The sequence below is a fragment of the Mytilus galloprovincialis genome, chromosome 2 (assembly GCF_965363235.1).
Source record: "Mytilus galloprovincialis chromosome 2, xbMytGall1.hap1.1, whole genome shotgun sequence".
In the NCBI taxonomy this organism is placed as follows: Eukaryota; Metazoa; Mollusca; class Bivalvia; order Mytilida; family Mytilidae; genus Mytilus; species Mytilus galloprovincialis.
Genome location: NC_134839.1, coordinates 46,125,651 through 46,144,296, shown reverse-complemented (window position 1 = coordinate 46,144,296; position 18,646 = coordinate 46,125,651). Strand labels below are relative to the sequence as shown.

At 31.1% G+C, this 18,646-nt stretch overlaps 1 long non-coding RNA gene across 1 annotated transcript in view; it reads left to right on the top strand.

Annotated features, from left to right (window-relative positions):
* The window catches only part of LOC143063685 (uncharacterized), a 29,254-nt gene that overhangs the window by 4,853 nt on the left and 5,755 nt on the right, over positions 1-18,646 (top strand). The window contains exon 2 of the long non-coding RNA XR_012975076.1: positions 3,021-3,092. This is a non-coding gene — a long non-coding RNA (uncharacterized LOC143063685). The remainder of the gene's footprint in view (positions 1-3,020; positions 3,093-18,646) is intronic.

Genomic DNA, 18,646 nt, shown 5'->3' with positions numbered 1-18,646 from the left:
CAGCAATGATAACCAGGGGCGGATGCAGGAATTTTCGAAAGGGGGGTGCTAACCCAGGGCACCCAGGGCAAAGGGGGGGGGGGGGTGCAAAACATATGTCCCGATACAAATGCATTGATCGGCAAAAATAAAGGGGGGTGCGCACCCCCGGAACCCCCCCCCCCCCCCCCTGGATCCGCCACTGATAACGAACAATAGAGATGGGCCATTTTGTGCATGCATGTAGCAAGGGGAAACTTCGTGAAAAGCATTATCATTTTTTGTTTAATAGATAAAGGTGATTTTGTGGCAAAGAAAACCACGAATTTTGTATAAAATTCAGACTTTAAAACAGATTTTTGTTATAAAACAGGTTCGGAACAAACCCACAAATGAGGGATATCCCTTAAATGAAGTAACTTTTCCTCATGCAAGGGTCATTTTACAGTTTTAGAAAGAAAAAAAGAAAAACTTAGATTTGGAACAACTCAAGTTGTCTAAAAGAGGGGTCCCATATTACAAATATTCTTTGACATGTTTTTACCATATAATAACAGATACTAGATGTAAAGTTCTTTTGGAAAAGTTTCTTTAAATAAGTTAATAAATGCTTATTTGTACTAAAAAGTGTTTTTTGTATAAAAAAAAATAAAATTATCACTTGAAATGTACCTATGATAAAATGGACAGTCATTACATTGAGGGGTTGTTCCCAACCTGTTAAACATAGTCCCGACTTGTTTCTCTATGATGTGCTGCGTTTATTGTTTACAAAAAGTCCTAAACCACCTACTCATGCTGAGTCACTAAAGTCAAGCACACCCCAATAACAATAACACAAGCTTTATGACCACAAAAGGAAGGTTGGGATTGATTTTGGAAGTTAAGGTCCCAACAGTTTAGGAATTAGGGGCCAAAACGGGGCCCAAATAAGCATTTTTATTGGTTTTTGCACCATAACTTTAGTATAAGTAAATAGAAATCTATGAAATTTAAACACAATGTTAATGACCATAAAAGGAAGGTTGGGATTGATTTTGGGAGTTTTGGTCCCAACAGTTTAGGAATAAGGGGCCCAAAGGGTCCAAAATTAAACTTTGTTTGATTTCAACAAAAAATGAATAATTGGGGTTCTTTGATATGCCGAATCTAACTGTGTATGTAGATTCTTAATTTTTGGTCCCGTTTTCAAATTGGTCTAGATCTACATTGTACATTAAGGTCCAAAGGGTCCAAAATTAAACTTAGTTTGATTTTAACAAAAATTGAATCCTTGTGGTTCTTTGATATGCTGAATCTGAAATTGTACTTAGATTTTTGATTATGGGCCATGTTTTCAAGTTGGTCCAAATCAGGATCCCAAATTATTATATTAAGTATTGTGTGCAATAGCAAGAAATTTTTAATTGCACAGTATACAGCAAATTAGCAAGAAATCTTCAATTGCACAGTATTGTGCAATAGCAAGAAATCTTCAATTGCACAGTATTGTGCAATAGTAAAAAATCTTCAATTGCACAGTATTGTGCAATAGCAAGTATTTTCTATTGCACAATAGCAAGAAATATCTAACTGCACAATATTGCACAATAGCAAGAAATTTTCCAGAATAGTAGTTGAATCAACTTAAATCATTGTTTTATACAATATGCAATGTATATTCACTTTTACTACCAAGTGATAAATTAAAACAATCTTTACCATTCATTGATAACAAGCACTTTTTTTACATTTTAATATTTTATGATGTATTTAAATGAGTAGTTATTGTTTCAAACTCCATTAGAAATTTGAATTGAGATCAGTTTTGGAATAAGGGAAAGGGGGATGTGAAAAAAAAATTCGAGGGGTGGGGGGGTTCAATTTTTCTCTATGATTTCATAAATAAAAAGAAAATTTCTTCAAACATTTTTTTTAGAGGATTAATATTCAACAGCATAGTGAATTGCTTAAAGGCAAAAAACCAATTTTAAGTTAAATAGACCACATTCATTCTGTGTCAGAAACCTATGCTGTGTCAACTATTTAATCACAATCCAAATTTAGAGCTGAATCCAGCTTGAAAGTTGTGTCCATACTTGCCCCAACCGTTCAGGGTTCAAGCTCTGCGGTCGTATAAAGCTAAGCCCTGCGGAGCATCTGGTTACTGTTCATATTTGTTCAGTGTTAAGTTTTTGTGTTCTGGTCTATTTTTTTTAATTTTTTTTTTAAATATAAGCAATAGGTCAACTATATTTGTTATAAATATAGAAGGATTGTAGGCTAGGTGTACATATCCAATTGGCATGATTCATATGACCTTGACCTCATTTTCATGGCTCATTGGTCAATATGTTTAGTTTCTTGGTTAAGTCGATCTGTTTCTTAAAAACTACAAGCAATCGGTCAACTATATTAAGTGTATTGAATGATTGTAAGGTGTACAAAATTTCTCGTTTTTATATAGATTAAACTGTTGGTTTTCCTGTTTGAATGATTTTACACTAGCAATTTTTGGGGCTCTTTATAGGTTGGTGTTTGGTGTGAGCCAAGGCTCCGTGTTGAAGGCTGAACCTTGACCTATAATGGTTTACTTTTATTGTCTCATTGGCAATCATACAATATCTTCCTATATCTATGTATTTCTGGTTTGGTTTATATAACCTTGCCTTTATTTTCTTGGATCATGTTAAGTTTATGTGATAGTTGTATTAAAAGCTTTATATCAGAACTATAATATCAATGGTTAGAAACGAGCGAGACACTTCAGCGTGTGCACTCTTGTGTTTTTTTATAGATTAGACCTTTTGTTATCCATTTAAGTTTAGTGGCAAAAACCCAGAATTGTTTTTTCTTTCAAAATATATTGTTAACCCCAAGTCCCCCCCCCCTTTTCCAAGATTCCATCTTGATTATAAACATCCTTGAATCAATCAAATGATTTCAAGAACCATCTGAATACTTATAATGGCTTTGTAAAGAGAGTACATTTGAATTAGAAAATTCATTGATTGCTACATCCTGTTTTGTTAATAAGGAACTTGCTTAATTACTGTTTTTAGATGGAATTTGAATAACAGATTGACAATGAAGAGACAGAAAGTCTTAAAGGAAAGAAATTTGGTTGAGGAATGGTAAGCATATATAGTGATTACATTTTTATTAAGCAAGGAAGAAATAATTTCATAATGATTGAAAACCTGAGTTATCTCCCATATTTAAAGTTTGTCCAAATACATTTTTACTAAAAATAGGGGAAGATCGTTTTACAGTACAATGTAATAATATTCTATATATAATAGATAAAATAGTGTTATTGTTAATACGCTTGTTTCAAATCAGGAACCCAGGTATAGTTGTTATATTTCGTGATTTTATAATTGTGATTCCTCTTGTTTCTTAGAAATTGGTATGGCCAAATAAAAAAGAAGTGTGTTTCATATTATGGTACTCACCCTATTTTTCAAGCTCGAAAATAGCCTACCCTGAAGTTTATTTTGTTATTTTACAATGAGCACTGTTAAAAGTCAGAATGTCCCTCCCATATCTCAATGTTTATTATTTTTGGCCTAGTGGAAGTTCTCAGATAATCTCTGGATTTCTCAACTTGTCTAATTTACAGCTTGATAAAATCTGCAGTTACTATTAATGAATTTTCGGCTCTCCCTTGACACCATTTGTGAGTATGGTTATGAGGAAACGATGGTAGTCCGTAGGAAGTGGATGATAAATGGCCGACCTGTGTTAAGAGGTACCATATCTCTTGCACATAAAAGACACCCTTGTAGATTTAAAAAAAAGAGCAGGCTAATGCCGCTACAAAGCAGCACTCGCACCCACAAAGTGGAAAGGGATTTATATAAGTTGCAATAACTTGTTTCCCAATCCACTATAAATAAGTATATTAAATTAAATATTAATGATCTCAGATATGTTGACCACCAGATGTGTTTTAATTTTTAAACTTTATGTATTCATCAATAAAGCATGGATGCAACCATTTCCTGCTAAATCAGCTTTTCCGTAGATGGATGCTTCTGGTCTTGTACACCAGAATGTTATTAGTATGACAACAATTCAAAATTTATTTATCAGTTGTAAAGCTGATATTGCTTTAAATTGTACTCTCAACCTTTAGGTAGGTGCACAAAATTCAATAAAAAAAATATTAACAGTGATATGTTTTAAAAGGTTTTGAGAATTAATTTTAAGGTTAAATCTATGATTGTAAAGCACAACACCATAATGTTAAAAAGTTCAGTGTAGCATAATTTTGCTTGACAGTGTTTACAATCTGTTTCAAAGCAAGATAGATTGTAACCTTTGGTTAGCAAAACATAAGAAAACATAAGCATGGCATGGATTAACATAGCAGCTGCACCAAAATAACACTACTAATAGCATGCATAAGCATAAAAACTTAAATGCTATGCTGACTTGCTGATCTTATGGTTGTTCTTATTCTCTCAATTTCTGGTAAATTTAATTTTAATTGACACAAATTGATAAATTGATTGTTTTCTGAGTGCTTGATTCCTAACCTGTCCTATAAGATTTACAAAAAAATATCACAAAATTTCTGCCTATTTTTTTTCATTTTTCACCAGGATCTTCAACTGTGTGTTTTATAACTTTAATTTTACAAACATATGTTGAAATAAATTAATGATGTTCACAATGATGTTACTGATTTTTTTTACTTAGCAATATAAATTTTATCAATTTAAGAATAGTTTGACTTTGCCATCACATGTTTTAATAAATGAATGATATTCTTGTTATTTATGATGTTTTTGTGTGTAATCATTTTAAACAATCTGAACTATAAGCTCTGTTGGGGAGTAGCAAGTTTTGGCTATTAAGGAATTATTGAAAGCATTGGCGGATCTAGAACTTTTCCTAAGGGGGGCCTGCTGACTGACCTAAGGGGGGGGGGGACCGCTCCAGTCATGCTTCAATGATTCCCTATATAATCAACCAAATTTTTCCCACAAAAGGGGGGCCCAAGCCCCCCCCCCCCCTCCTGGATCCGCCTATGGAAAGTGTTCCGAACAGAATATAAAGTTGGACTTTGCATTCAAATGGAAGAAAAACTTGACTTCAGGATCACATGTTTTAATACATCAATGATTTAATTGTTATTTATGATGTTTATTTGTGTATAATCTTTCTTTTTTGCAGTCTGATTAAAACCAACCCCACCATCCACTTGCAGTAGGGTCTGGTTTTAATCAGACTCTCTTTGTAGCAGATTGTACTTCAAACAACAGAACCATAAGCTCCATTGGGGAGTAGCAAGTATTTTGTCTAAAGGAATTAATGAAAGTGTTCAGAATAAAATAAAAAAATATTTTTTAGGTCAATATGATTTAACAAATTAAAGAAATTTTTGACTTTGCAATATAATTTAACAAATTTAAGAAAAGTTTGACTTTGCTATCAAATTTTAGGAAAAATTGACTTGGCAATCACATGTTTTAATATATATCCATGATATTATTGTTATTTATGATGTTTTTTGTGTGTAATCTTTCTTTTTTTGCAGTCTGATTAAAACCAGCCCCACCACCAACTTGCAGTAGGGGCTGGTTTTAATCAAACTCTGTTTGTAGCAGATTCAGGGTTCGTACGGGGCATGGAATCCTGGAAAAGTCATGGATTTTTATTTAGGGGGGGGAAAGGCCTTTAAAAGTCATGGAAAGCTATATTTTAGTGACAAGTCCTTGAATAGTCATGGAAAATGATTATTTGCACTGTAATCTTTATTGCATGTCTTCAAACATCTAAAATTAAATGATCCCCGTAGTTTTTGTCGAAACTGTTTCTTTTTAGAATGCTAGAAACAAGGCCCCAGTTGTGGTAAGTGTAAATGAGAATTTAAAATTCGTTTCTTCAAAATTGTTTATAAAAATATGCAACCGCATCTGGTTCCCTTCATAGTGCAATTTGCTTAAACATTATTGAAATAAGAAACCAGCTATCGGAATATTCGAAAACGAAGTTATTGCTACCAAACAGCCGTTGAAAAACACTTTTAATGATAATGTATGGATAGAGGAGCTGAAATGATAAGAGTCCTACATATAGAGCAATTTTTCATACAAAAGTTGTGAGGATATCGTCTCGGTATTTAAGAATATGTTTCTGGATAGTAGACAAATGTCACTTCTGAAATGGCAATGATGCCTCTAAGTAGGAAGGTGATAGTTTTTTTTTCTACAATGTATTATCTGTTTGAGTCCAACCAGTCAAGAGGATTATGCCAAATAACCTTTTCTAATACTTTGTTTATTAAAATACTTCAAAATTTGTATATATTCTTTTATACTGTAAAAAGAGGCAGAACATATACCAAAGGGGACATTCAAATGAGTGTGTAGGTCATACTCTTTCATAGAATCTTTGATAACAAGTAGGTCTACATCATTGTTAGCAAACATAACTCAGTATTGTCATTCATAAATATGTTGGTATTTCTCATTGTGTTTCAGTGCAATTGTGTCATTATTGGGTGTTAAAAAGATTGTTTATTTAGTTGCATGGAAAGGACACTAAAGCATGTTTATAGCATTAGGGATGACTTTTTGGTCTATAGTTTTGGGGTATGGAAATTTCATAAAACATCCTTGAAAAGTCATGGAAAAATGGAACTAAAAAGGTGTATGAACCCTGCAGATTGTTCTTCACACAACTGTACTAAGCTCCATTTGGGAGTAGCAAGTGTTGGCTCTCAAAGAATTAATGAAAGTGTTCAGAATAAATTAAAAACATATTTTTTAGGTCAATATAATTTAACAAATTAAAGAAAATTTTGACTTTGCAATATAATTTAACAAATTTAAGAAAAGTTTGACTTTGCTATCAAATTTACGAAAAAATTGACTTGGCAATCACATGTTTTAATATATATCCATGATATTAATGTTATTTATGATGTTTTTTGTGTGTAATCTTTCTTTTCTGCAGTCTGATTAAAACCAGCCCCACCATCAACTTACAGTAGGGGCTGGTTTTAATCAGACTGTCTTTGTAGCAGATTTTGTTCTTCACACAACTGTGCTAAGGTTCATTTGGGAGTAGCAAGAATTGGCTCTCAAAGAATTAATGAAAGTGTTCAGAATAAATTAAAAACATATTTTTTAGTCAATATAATTTAACAAATTAAAGAAAATTTTGACTTTGCAATATAATTTAACAAATTTAAGAAAAGATTGACTTTGCTATCAAATTTAAGAAAAAAAATGACTTCACAATCGCATGTTTTAATACATCCATGATATTAATGTTATTTATGATGTTTTTTTATGTGTAATCTTTCTTTTTTGCAGTCTGATTAAAACCAGCCCCTTGCAGTAGGGGCTGGTTTTAATCAGACTCTCTTTGTAGCAGATTGTTCTTTACACAACTGGACTTAGCTCCATTTGGGAGTAGCAAGTGTTGGCTCTCAAGAAATTAATGGAAGTGTTCAGAATAAATTAAAAACATATTTTTTTAGGTCAATATAATTTAACAAATAAAGAAAATTTTGACTTTGCAATTTAATTTAGCAAATTTAAGAAAGATTGACTTTGCAATCAAATTTAAGAAAATATTGACTTGGCAATCACATGCTTTAATACATCCATGCTATTATTGTTATTTATGATGGTTTTTTATGCCCCACCTACGATAGTAGAGGGGCATTATGTTTTCTGGTCTGTGCGTCCGTTCGTCCGTCCGTTCGTTCGTCCGTTCGTCCGTCTGTCCCGCTTCAGGTTAAAGTTTTTGGTCGAGGTAGTTTTTGATGAAGTTGAAGTCCAATCGACTTCAAACTTGGTACACATGTTCCCTATGATATGATCTTTCTAATTTTAATGTCAAATTAGAGATTTTACCCCAATTTCACGGTCCACTGAACATAGAAAATGATAGTGCGAGTGGGGCATTCGTGTACTGAGGACACATTCTTGTTTTGTGTGTAATCATTCTTTTTTGCAGTCTGATAAAAACAAGCCCCACCATCAACTTGCAGTAGGGGCTGGTTTTAATCAGCCTGTCTTTGTAGCAGATTTTGTTCTTCACACAACTGTGCTAAGGTCCATTTGGGAGTAGCAATTGTTGGCTCTCAAAGAGTTAATGAAAGTGTTCAGAATAAATTAAAAACATATTTTTTAGTCAATATAATTTAACAAATTAAAGAACATTTTGACTTTGCAATTTAATTTAGCAAATTTAAGAAAGATTGACTTTGCAATCAAATTTAAGAAAAAATTGACTTGGCAATCACTTGTTTTAATACATCCATGCTATTATTGTTATTTATGATGTTTTTTTGTGTGTAATCTTTCTTTTTTGCAGTCTGATTCAAACCAGCCCCACCATCAACTTGTAGTAGGGGCTGGTTTTAATCAGACTGTCTTTGTAGCAGATTGTTCTTCACACAACTGGACTAAGCTCCATTTGGGAGTAGCAAGTATTGGCTCTAAAGGAATTAATGAAAGTGTTAAGAATTGAATAAAAATATATTTTTAGGTCAATATAATTTAACAAATTTAAGAAAAGCTTGTCTTTGTTATCAAATTTAAGAAAAAAATGACTTTGCAATCACATGTTTTAATACATCCATGATATTAATATTATTTATGATGTTTTAATGTAATTTATGATGTTTTTTTTGTGTGTAATCATTCTTTTTTGCAGTCTGATTAAAACTAGCCCCACCATCAACTTGCAGTAGGGGCGGGTTTTAATCAGACGGTCTTTGTAGCAGATTGTTCTTCATACAACTGTGCCAAGCTCCATTTGGGAGTAGCACGTGTTGTCTCTCAAAGAATTAATGAAAGTGTTCAGATTAAATTAAAAACATATTTTTTAGGTCAATATAATTTAACAAATTAAAGAAAATTTTGACTTTGCAATATAATTTAACAAATTTAAGAAAGATTGACTTTGCTATCAAATTTAAGAAAAAATTGACTTCGCAATCACATGTTTTAATACATCCATGATATTAATATTATTTATGATGTTTTTTTGTGTGTAATCTTTCGTTTTTGCCGTCTGATTAAAACCAGCCCCACCATCAATTTGCAATAGGGGCTGATTTTAATCAGACTGTCTTTGTAGCAGATTGTTCTTCACACAACTGGACTAAGCTCCATTTGGGAGTAGCAAGTATTGGCTCTAAAGGAATTAATGAAAGTGTTAAGAATTGAATAAAAATATATTTTTAGGTCAATAAGATTTAACAATACAAGAAAAGTTTGTCTCAGTTATCAAATTTAATAAAAATAATGACTTCACAATCACATGTTTTAATACATCCATGATATTAATGTTATTTATGACGTTTTGTTGTGTGTAATCTTTTTTTATTTGCAGTCTGATTAAAACCAGCCCCACCATCAACTTGCAGTAGGGGCTGGTTTTAATCAGACTGTCTTTGTAGCAGATTTTGTTCTTCACACAACTGTGCTAATGTCCATTTGGGAGTAGCAAGTGTTGGCTCTCATAGAATTAATGAAAGTGTTCAGAATAAATTAAAAGCATATTTTTTAGTCAATATAATTTAACAAATTAAATAAATTTTGACTTTGCAATATAATTTAACAAATTTAAGAAAAGATTGACTTTGCTATCAAATTTAAGAAAAAAATGACTTCACAATCACATGTTTTAATACATCCATGTTATTTATGATGTTTTTTTGTGTGTAATCTTTCTTTTTTGCAGACTGATTAAAACCAACCCCTCCATCGACTTGCAGTAGGGGCTGGTTTTAATCAGACTCTCTTTGTAGCAGATTGTTCTTCACACAACTGGACTTAGCTCCATTTGGGAGTAGCAAGTGTTTGCTCCCAAGAAATTAATGAAAGTGTTCAGAATAAATTAAAAACATATTATTTAGGTCAATATAATTGAACAAATTAGAAAAAAATTTGACTTTGCAATATAATTTTACAAATAAAAAAGTTTTCGACTTTGCAATAATAATTACAAATTTAAGAAAAGATTGACTTTGCAATCACATGTTGAAAACTATTTTGAGGTTCTGTCCTGCAGGTTATGGTCCAGCGAATTTGAATTAATTACCATTTTTTATGTTAAGTTTTTTGCTTTAGTTAATTAGATAGAATATATATACTTGTTATAAAAAAAGTGTACCTCCAAATTCAACAAATATGTTGTTAATCAGAAACTTCAGCATAATGATAACTTACTTTTTGTTCACTATAAACAGATTAATGTCAGCTTTTAGCCTTAATTAATGTAGATGTTTCTTTGCTTGTGTCTGTACAGAAGCACATTTAATTGATTAATTAAGGACATCTAAAGCAAAATGAGCAGTTTAAAAAATAGATTATAGATAGTTGAGATTATACTCATTTATATTTCGAAAATTGCAACTTAGTCTGAAAATTGGCATTTGATAGCCTGTTTAGTTGCAAAAAAGGCTTTGTGGAAAACAATCCTACATCTTTTATCAATTAGACAGCAATTCAATTACTCAAAAAGTATGGTCTCCAACAATCGAAAATTAAGTGTCTTGTATAATATGTCAGCTTGGTTGACCGTTATGGAATATGTGTTTCACATATTATAAAGGATATGTTCCTTCTGTTTTAACTACAATCCATTTTCTCGAATGTGACCTACCCAATTAGACTAATAGGTTTAACTATCATGGGCAACATGACGGGTGCCACATTTGAAGCAGGATCTGCTTACCCTTCTGGAGTACCTTAGATCACCCAAATTTTTGGTGGTGTTGCTTAGGTTATTTTTCTTAGCCATGGCATTGTCAGTTTATTTTCGATTTATGCGTTTGAATGGCCATTTGGTATCTTTTGTCCCTCTTTTAAACACTAATTTAAAAAAAAGTGTATGAATCTAGCTGAGACTATCAAAGATCTTCATCAACAAATTACTTAATTTAAAAAAAAAAATGATTTCAGTTTTCAGAGACATGTAATGCCATATTGGATGTCTGGTTAATGATGAATTATAAGCAATTAAATAAATTTGAGATGTTATCTGGTGTTAATGGCCATAATTAATTATCTTATGTTAAGGGGAATAAGTGCACTACATTATATATTGGCAGAAAAATATTTGTATTCAAAGGTAAAATGTTTTAATGCAACTAAATATCAAATTATAAATTCAGAAATACATCTTACTTTCTAGCCATTTCTATACTAATATTTAACCTACAATCTAACAAACCTAACATTTTTTCTTGGTCATTTCTGAGTTGTGATTTCTTTATTTCTGACTATTTTGCTGATTTTAATGGTTTCCTTTATTTGATAGTTGAAACGTTCTCTTAGGGAGTTTCTTAGTTATGTATTTCTGAAGTTTATTCATTGGTATTTTAAGAACTTTGAAAAAAAATCTATTTTTGAATTATTAAAATTAATTAAATTGTCTCATTTGATTCATTAACAATTTGATATGTTTCGTAATTATTTCTTAATAATATTACCATTGTAGTGCATATTATTTATCTGCTAAAACTCTCCAGATCCTTGTCCAATTTTTTCTTTTATTTGTTAAGTAGAGAATTTGGTGTTGATAGCAGCTCTTTTCTGGTTTCTGATTTAAATTCTCAAATTTTAAATATCCAAGTCTGAAATTTAATACAGATGGAAAAAAAACTTTGTCAGAATACTAATAAAGATATATATTTGCGCTGTTACTCTTTCTTTTCATGATCATTAAAAAATTGCTTGTAGTAGGTATTTTCACATTTAATGAAATTTAAAATTATACTAAAAAAAAATAAAAAAAATGAGTAAACAACTTTTTTTATGAAATTGAGCAGACATAATATTTATTAAATAGAAATGCACTTGAAATTGAACTCCCTTTTGCTTAATTTTGATGTTTAAGTTGCATATATGAAAGCAGAATCAGTTAAAAATCTAAATTTAATAGTTCGTATATTGGTATCACGTTGGCTGCGTCGTCGTCGTCCGAAGACATTTGGTTTTCGCACTATAACTGTAGTATAAGTAAATAGAATCTATGAAATTTTAACACAAGGTTTATGACCACAAAAGGAAGGTTGTGTTTATTTTTGGGAGTTTTGGTCCCAACAGTTTAGGAAGAAGGGGCCAAAAAGGGCCCAAATAAGCATTTTCTTGGTTTTTGCACTATCACTTTAGTTTAAGTAAATAGAAATCTATGAAATTTTGACACAAGGTTTATGACCACAAAAGGAAGGTTGCGATTGATTTTGGGAGTTTTGGTTCCAACATTTAGGGATAAGGGGCCAAAAAAGGGCCCAAATTACCATTATTCTTGGTTTTCGCACAATAACTTAGTGTTAGTAAATAGAAATCAATGAAATTTAAACAAGGTTAATGACCACAAAAGGAAGGTTGGGAGTGAATTTGGAAGTTGAGGTCCCAACAGTTTAGGAATTAGGGGCCAAAAAGGGTCCTAAATAAGCATTTTTATTGGTTTTCGCACCATAACTTTAGTATAAATGAATAGAAATCTATGAAATTTAAACACAAGGTTTATGACCTTAAAAAGAAGGTTGGGATTGATTTTGGTAGTTTTGGTCCCAACAATTTAGGAATAAGGGGCCCAAAGGGTCCAAAATTAAACTTTGCTTGATTTCATCAAAAATTAAAAAATTGGGGTTCTTTGATATGCCGAATCTAACTGTGTATGTAGATTCTTAATTGTTGGTCCCGTTATCAAATTGGTCTAGTGGAAGTTCTAAGATAATCTCTGGATTTCTCAACTTGTCTAATTTACAGCTTGATAAAAGACACCCTTATAGATTTCGAAAAAAGAGCAGGCTAATGCTGCTACAAAGCAGCACTCGCACCTACAAAGTGGATAGGGATTTATGTAAGTTGCAATAACTTGTTTCCCAATCCATTATAAATAAATATGTTTAAATTAAATATCAATGATCTCAGATATGTTGACCACCAGATGTGTTTTAATTTTATAAACTATGTATTCACGAATAAAGCATGGAAGCAACCATTTCCTGCTAACTCAGCTTTCCCGTAGATGGATGCTTCAGGTCTTGTACACCAGAATGTTATTAGTATGACAACAATCCAAAATTTATTGATCAGTTGTAAAGCTGATATTGCTTTAAATTGTACTCTCAACCTTTAGGTAGGTGCACAAAATTCAATCAAAAAAATATTAACAGTGATAAGTTTTAAAAGGTTTTGAGAATTAATTTTAAGGTTAAATCTATGATTGTAAAGCACAACACCATAATGTTAAAAAGTTCAGTGTAGCATAATTTTGCTTGACAGTGTTTACAATCTGTTTCAAAGCAAGATAGATTGTAACCTTTGGTTAGCAAAACATAAGAAAACATAAGTATGGCATGGATTAACATAGCATGGCATTATTTATGATGTTTTTGTGTGTAATCATTTTTTATCAGAATCTGAATTGAAAGCTCCATTGGGGAGTAGCAAGTATTGGCTATTAAGGAATTATTGAAAGTGTTCAGAACAGAATATAAAGTTGGACTTTGCATTCAAATGGAAGAAAAACTTGACTTCAGGATCACATGTTTTAATACATCAATGATATAATTGTTAATGTATATTCTTTCTTTATTGCAGTCTGATTAAAACCAGCCCCCACCATCAACTTGTAGTAGGGGCTTGTTTTAATCAAACTGTCTTTGTTGCAGATTGGTTTTCACACAACTGTACTAAGCTTCATTTGGGAGTAGCAAGTATTGTCTCTAATAATAATGTTTATTTGTTCTTCACACAACTGTGCTAAGGTTAATTTGGGAGTAGCAAGAATTGGCTCTCAAAGAATTAATGAAAGTGTTCAGAATAAATTAAAAACATATTTTTTAGTCAATATAATTTAACAAATTAAAGAAAATTTTGACTTTGCAATATAAACTATCAAATTTAAGAAAAGATTGATTTTGCTATCAAATTTAAGAAAAAATTGACTTCGCAATCACATGTTTTTAATACATCCATAATATTAATGTTATTTATGATGGTTTTTTTTTTTTGTGTGTAATCTTTCTTTTTTGCAGTCTGATTAAAACCAGCCCCACCATCAACTTGCAGTAGGGGCTGGTTTTAATCAGACTCTCTTTGTAGCAGATTGTTCTTCACGCAGCTGGACTAATCTCCATTTGGGAGTAGCAAGTATTGGCTGTAAAGGAATTAATGAAAGTGTTAAGAATTAAATAAAAATATATTTTTAGGTTAATTACACCTTATGTAAGAATCCGGGTTTTTGATTGGTTAATAGCCAGTGTATTTTTCACCAATTTACTGTTATCAAATGAATATCGTTCATTTTTAACGCCGCCGGGGTATTTGCTAAAAGGATATGCCTTTTTTAACCTCTCTGCCGTGGTATTTGCCAAAAAATACTCTATCCGACTGGACGCTTGTAACGTCACGATCATCAATGCGTTTTAGTACATTAAATAAAGGCAACAGTAGTATACCGCTGTTCAAAACTCATAAATCCATGGACAAAAAACAAAATCGGGGTAACAAACTAAAACCGAGGGAAACGCATTAAATATAAGAGGAGAACAACTTAACATTCGGTGTAATTAAACAGATATATCATGTTATTGAGGGGTATTTGCGAAAAATACCAGTCTTGAGAATGAATTTCCCTCGCCTTACGGCTCGTGAATTTAACATTCTCTCAACTGGTATTTTTTGCAAATACCCCTCCTTAACATGATGTATCTGTTCACAATATAATTTAACAAATTAAAGAAAATTTTGACTTTGCAATTTAATTTAGCAAATTTAAGAAAGATTGACTTTGCAATCAAATTTAAGAAAAAATTGACTTCGCAATCACATGTTTTAATACATCCATGCTTTTATTGTTATTTATGATGGTTTTTTGTGTGTAATCTTTCTTTTTTGCAGTCTGATTAAAACCAGCCCCACCATCAAGTTGTAGTAGGGGGTGGTTTTAATCAGACTCTCTTTGTAGCACATTGTTCTTCAAACAACTGCACTAATCTCCATTTGGGAGTAGCAAATATTGGCTGTAAAGGAATTAATGAAAGTGTTAAGAATTAAATAAAAGAATATTTTTAGGGCAATATAATTTAACAAATTAAAGAAAAAATTGACTTCGCAATCACATGTTTTTAATTCATCCATGATATTAATGTTATTTATGATGTTGTTTTGTTTTGTGTGTAATCTTTCTTTTTTGCAGTCTGATTAAAACCAGCCCCACCATCAACTTGCAGTAGGGGCTGGTTTTAATCAGACTCTCTTTGTAGCAGATTGTTCTTCACACAACTGGACTAAGCTCCATTTGGGAGTAGCAAGTATTGGATGTAAAGGAATTAATGAAAGTGTTCAGATTTAAATAAAAATACATTTTTAGTTCAATATAATTTAACAAATTTAAGAAAAGTTGGTCTTTGTTATCAAATTTAAGAAAAAACTGATTTTGCAATCACATGTTTTAATACATCCATAATATTTATGTTATTTATGATGTTTTTTTGTGTGTAATCTTTCTTTTTTGCAGTCTGATTAAAACCAGCCCCACCATCAACTTGCAGTAGGGGCTGGTTTTAATCAGATTCTCTTTGTAGCAGATTGTTCTTCACACAACTGGACTAAGCTCCATTTGGGAGTAGCAAGTATTGGATGTAAAGGAATTAATGAAAGTGTTAAGAATTAAATAAAAATATATTTTTAGTTCAATATAATTTAACAAATTTAAGAAAAGTTGGTCTTTGTTATCAAATTTAAGAAAAAACTGATTTTGCAATCACGTTTTAATACATTCATAATATTTATGTTATTTATGATGTTTTTTTGTGTGTAATCTTTCTTTTTTGCAGTCTGATTAAAACCAGCCCCACCATCAACTTGCAGTAGGGGCTGGTTTTAATCAGACTCTCTTTGTAGCAGATTGTTCTTCACACAACTGGACTAAGCTCCATTTGGGAGTAGCAAGTATTGGATGTAAAGGAATTAATGAAAGTGTTAAGAATTCAATAAAAATATATTTTTAGTTCAATATAATTTAACAAATTTAAGAAAAGTTTGTCTTTGTTATCAAATTTAAGAAAAGTTTGTCTTTGTTATCAAATTTAAGAAAAAACTGATTTTGCAATCGCACGTTTTAATACATCCATAATATTTATGTTATTTATGATGTTTTTTTGTGTGTAATCTTTCTTTTTTGCAGTCTGATTAAAACCAGCCCCACCATCAACTTGCAGTAGGGGCTGGTTTTAATCAGACTCTCTTTGTAGCAGATTATTCTTCACACAACTGGACTAAGCTCCATTTGGGAGTAGCAAGTATTGGATGTAAAGGAATTAATGAAAGTGTTAAGAATTAAATAAAAATATATTTTTAGGGCAATATAATTTAACAAATTAAAAAAAAAAATGACTTCGCAATCACATGTTTTTAATACATCCATGATATTAATGTTATTTATGATGTTGGTTTTTTTTGTGTGTAATCTTTCTTTTTTGCAGTCTGATTAAAACCAGCCCCACCATCAACTTGCAGTAGGGGCTGGTTTTAATCAGACTCTCTTTGTAGCAGATTGTTCTTCACACAACTGGACTAAGCTCCATTTGGGAGTAGCAAGTATTGGATGTAAAGGAATTAATGAAAGTGTTCAGATTTAAATAAAAATACATTTTTAGTTCAATATAATTTAACAAATTAAAGAAAAGTTGGTCTTTGTTATCAAATTTAAGAAAAAACTGATTTTGCAATCACATGTTTTAATACATCCATAATATTTATGTTATTTATGATGTTTTTTTGTGTGTAATCTTTCTTTTTTGCAGTCTGATTAAAACCAGCCCCACCATCAACTTGCAGTAGGGGCTGGTTTTAATCAGATTCTCTTTGTAGCAGATTGTTCTTCACACAACTGGACTAAGCTCCATTTGGGAGTAGCAAGTATTGGATGTAAAGGAATTAATGAAAGTGTTAAGAATTAAATAAAAATATATTTTTAGTTCAATATAATTTAACAAACTTAAGAAAAGTTGGTCTTTGTTATCAAATTTAAGAAAAAACTGATTTTGCAATCACATGTTTTAATACATCCATAATATTTATGTTATTTATGATGTTTTTTTGTGTGTAATCTTTCTTTTTTGCAGTCTGATTAAAACCAGCCCCACCATCAACTTGCAGTAGGGGCTGGTTTTAATCAGACTCTCTTTGTAGCAGATTGTTCTTCACACAACTGGACTAAGCTCCATTTGGGAGTAGCAAGTATTGGATGTAAAGGAATTAATGAAAGTGTTAAGAATTAAATAAAAATATATTTTTAGTTCAATATAATTTAACAAATTTAAGAAAAGTTTGTCTTTGTTATCAAATTTAAGAAAAAACTGATTTTGCAATCACACGTTTTAATACATCCATAATATTTATGTTATTTATGATGTTTTTTTGTGTGTAATCTTTCTTTTTTGCAGTCTGATTAAAACCAGCCCCACCATCAACTTGTAGTAGGGGCTGGTTTTAAGCAGACTCTCTTTGTAGCAGATTGTTCTTCACACAACTGGACTAATCTACATTTGGGAGTAGCAAGTATTGGCTGTAAAGGAATTAATGAAAGTGTTAAGAATTAAATAAAAATATATTTTTAGGGCAATATAATTTAACAAATTAAAAAAAAAAATGACTTCGCAATCACATGTTTTTAATACATCCATGATATTAATGTTATTTATGATGTTGTTTTTTTTTTGTGTGTAATCTTTCTTTTTTGCAGTCTGATTAAAACCAGCCCCACCATCAACTTGCAGTAGGGGCTGGTTTTAATCAGACTCTCTTTGTAGCAGATTGTTCTTCACACAACTGGACTAAGCTCCATTTGGGAGTAGCAAGTATTGGATGTAAAGGAATTAATGAAAGTGTTCAGATTTAAATAAAAATACATTTTTAGTTCAATATAATTTAACAAATTTAAGAAAAGTTGGTCTTTGTTATCAAATTTAAGAAAAAAATGATTTTGCAATCACATGTTTTAATACATCCATAATATTTATGTTATTTATGATGTTTTTTTGTGTGTAATCTTTCTTTTTTGCAGTCTGATTAAAACCAGCCCCACCATCAACTTGCAGTAGGGGTTGGTTTTAATCAGACTCTCTTTGTAGCAGATTGTTCTTCACACAACTGGACTAAGCTCCATTTGGGAGTAGCAAGTATTGGATGTAAAGGAATTAATGAAAGTGTTCAGAATTAAATAAAAATATATTTTTAGTTCAATATAATTTAACAAATTTAAGAAAAGTTGGTCTTTGTTATCAAATTTAAGAAAAAACTGATTTTGCAATCACATATTTTAATACATCCATAATATTTAAGTTATTTATGATGTTTTTTTGTGTGTAATCTTTCTTTTTTGCAGTCTGATTAAAACCAGCCCCACCATCAACTTGTAGTAGGGGCTGGTTTTAAGCAGACTCTCTTTGTAGCAGATTGTTCTTCACACAACTGGACTAATCTCCATTTGGGAGTAGCAAGTATTGGCTGTAAAGGAATTAATGAAAGTGGTAAGAATTAAATAAAAATATATTTTTAGGGCAATATAATTTAACAAATTAAAGAAAAAATTGACTTCGCAATCACATGTTTTTAATACATCCATGATATTAATGTTATTTATGATGTTGGGTTTTTTTGTGTGTAATCTTTCTTTTTTGCAGTCTGATTAAAAC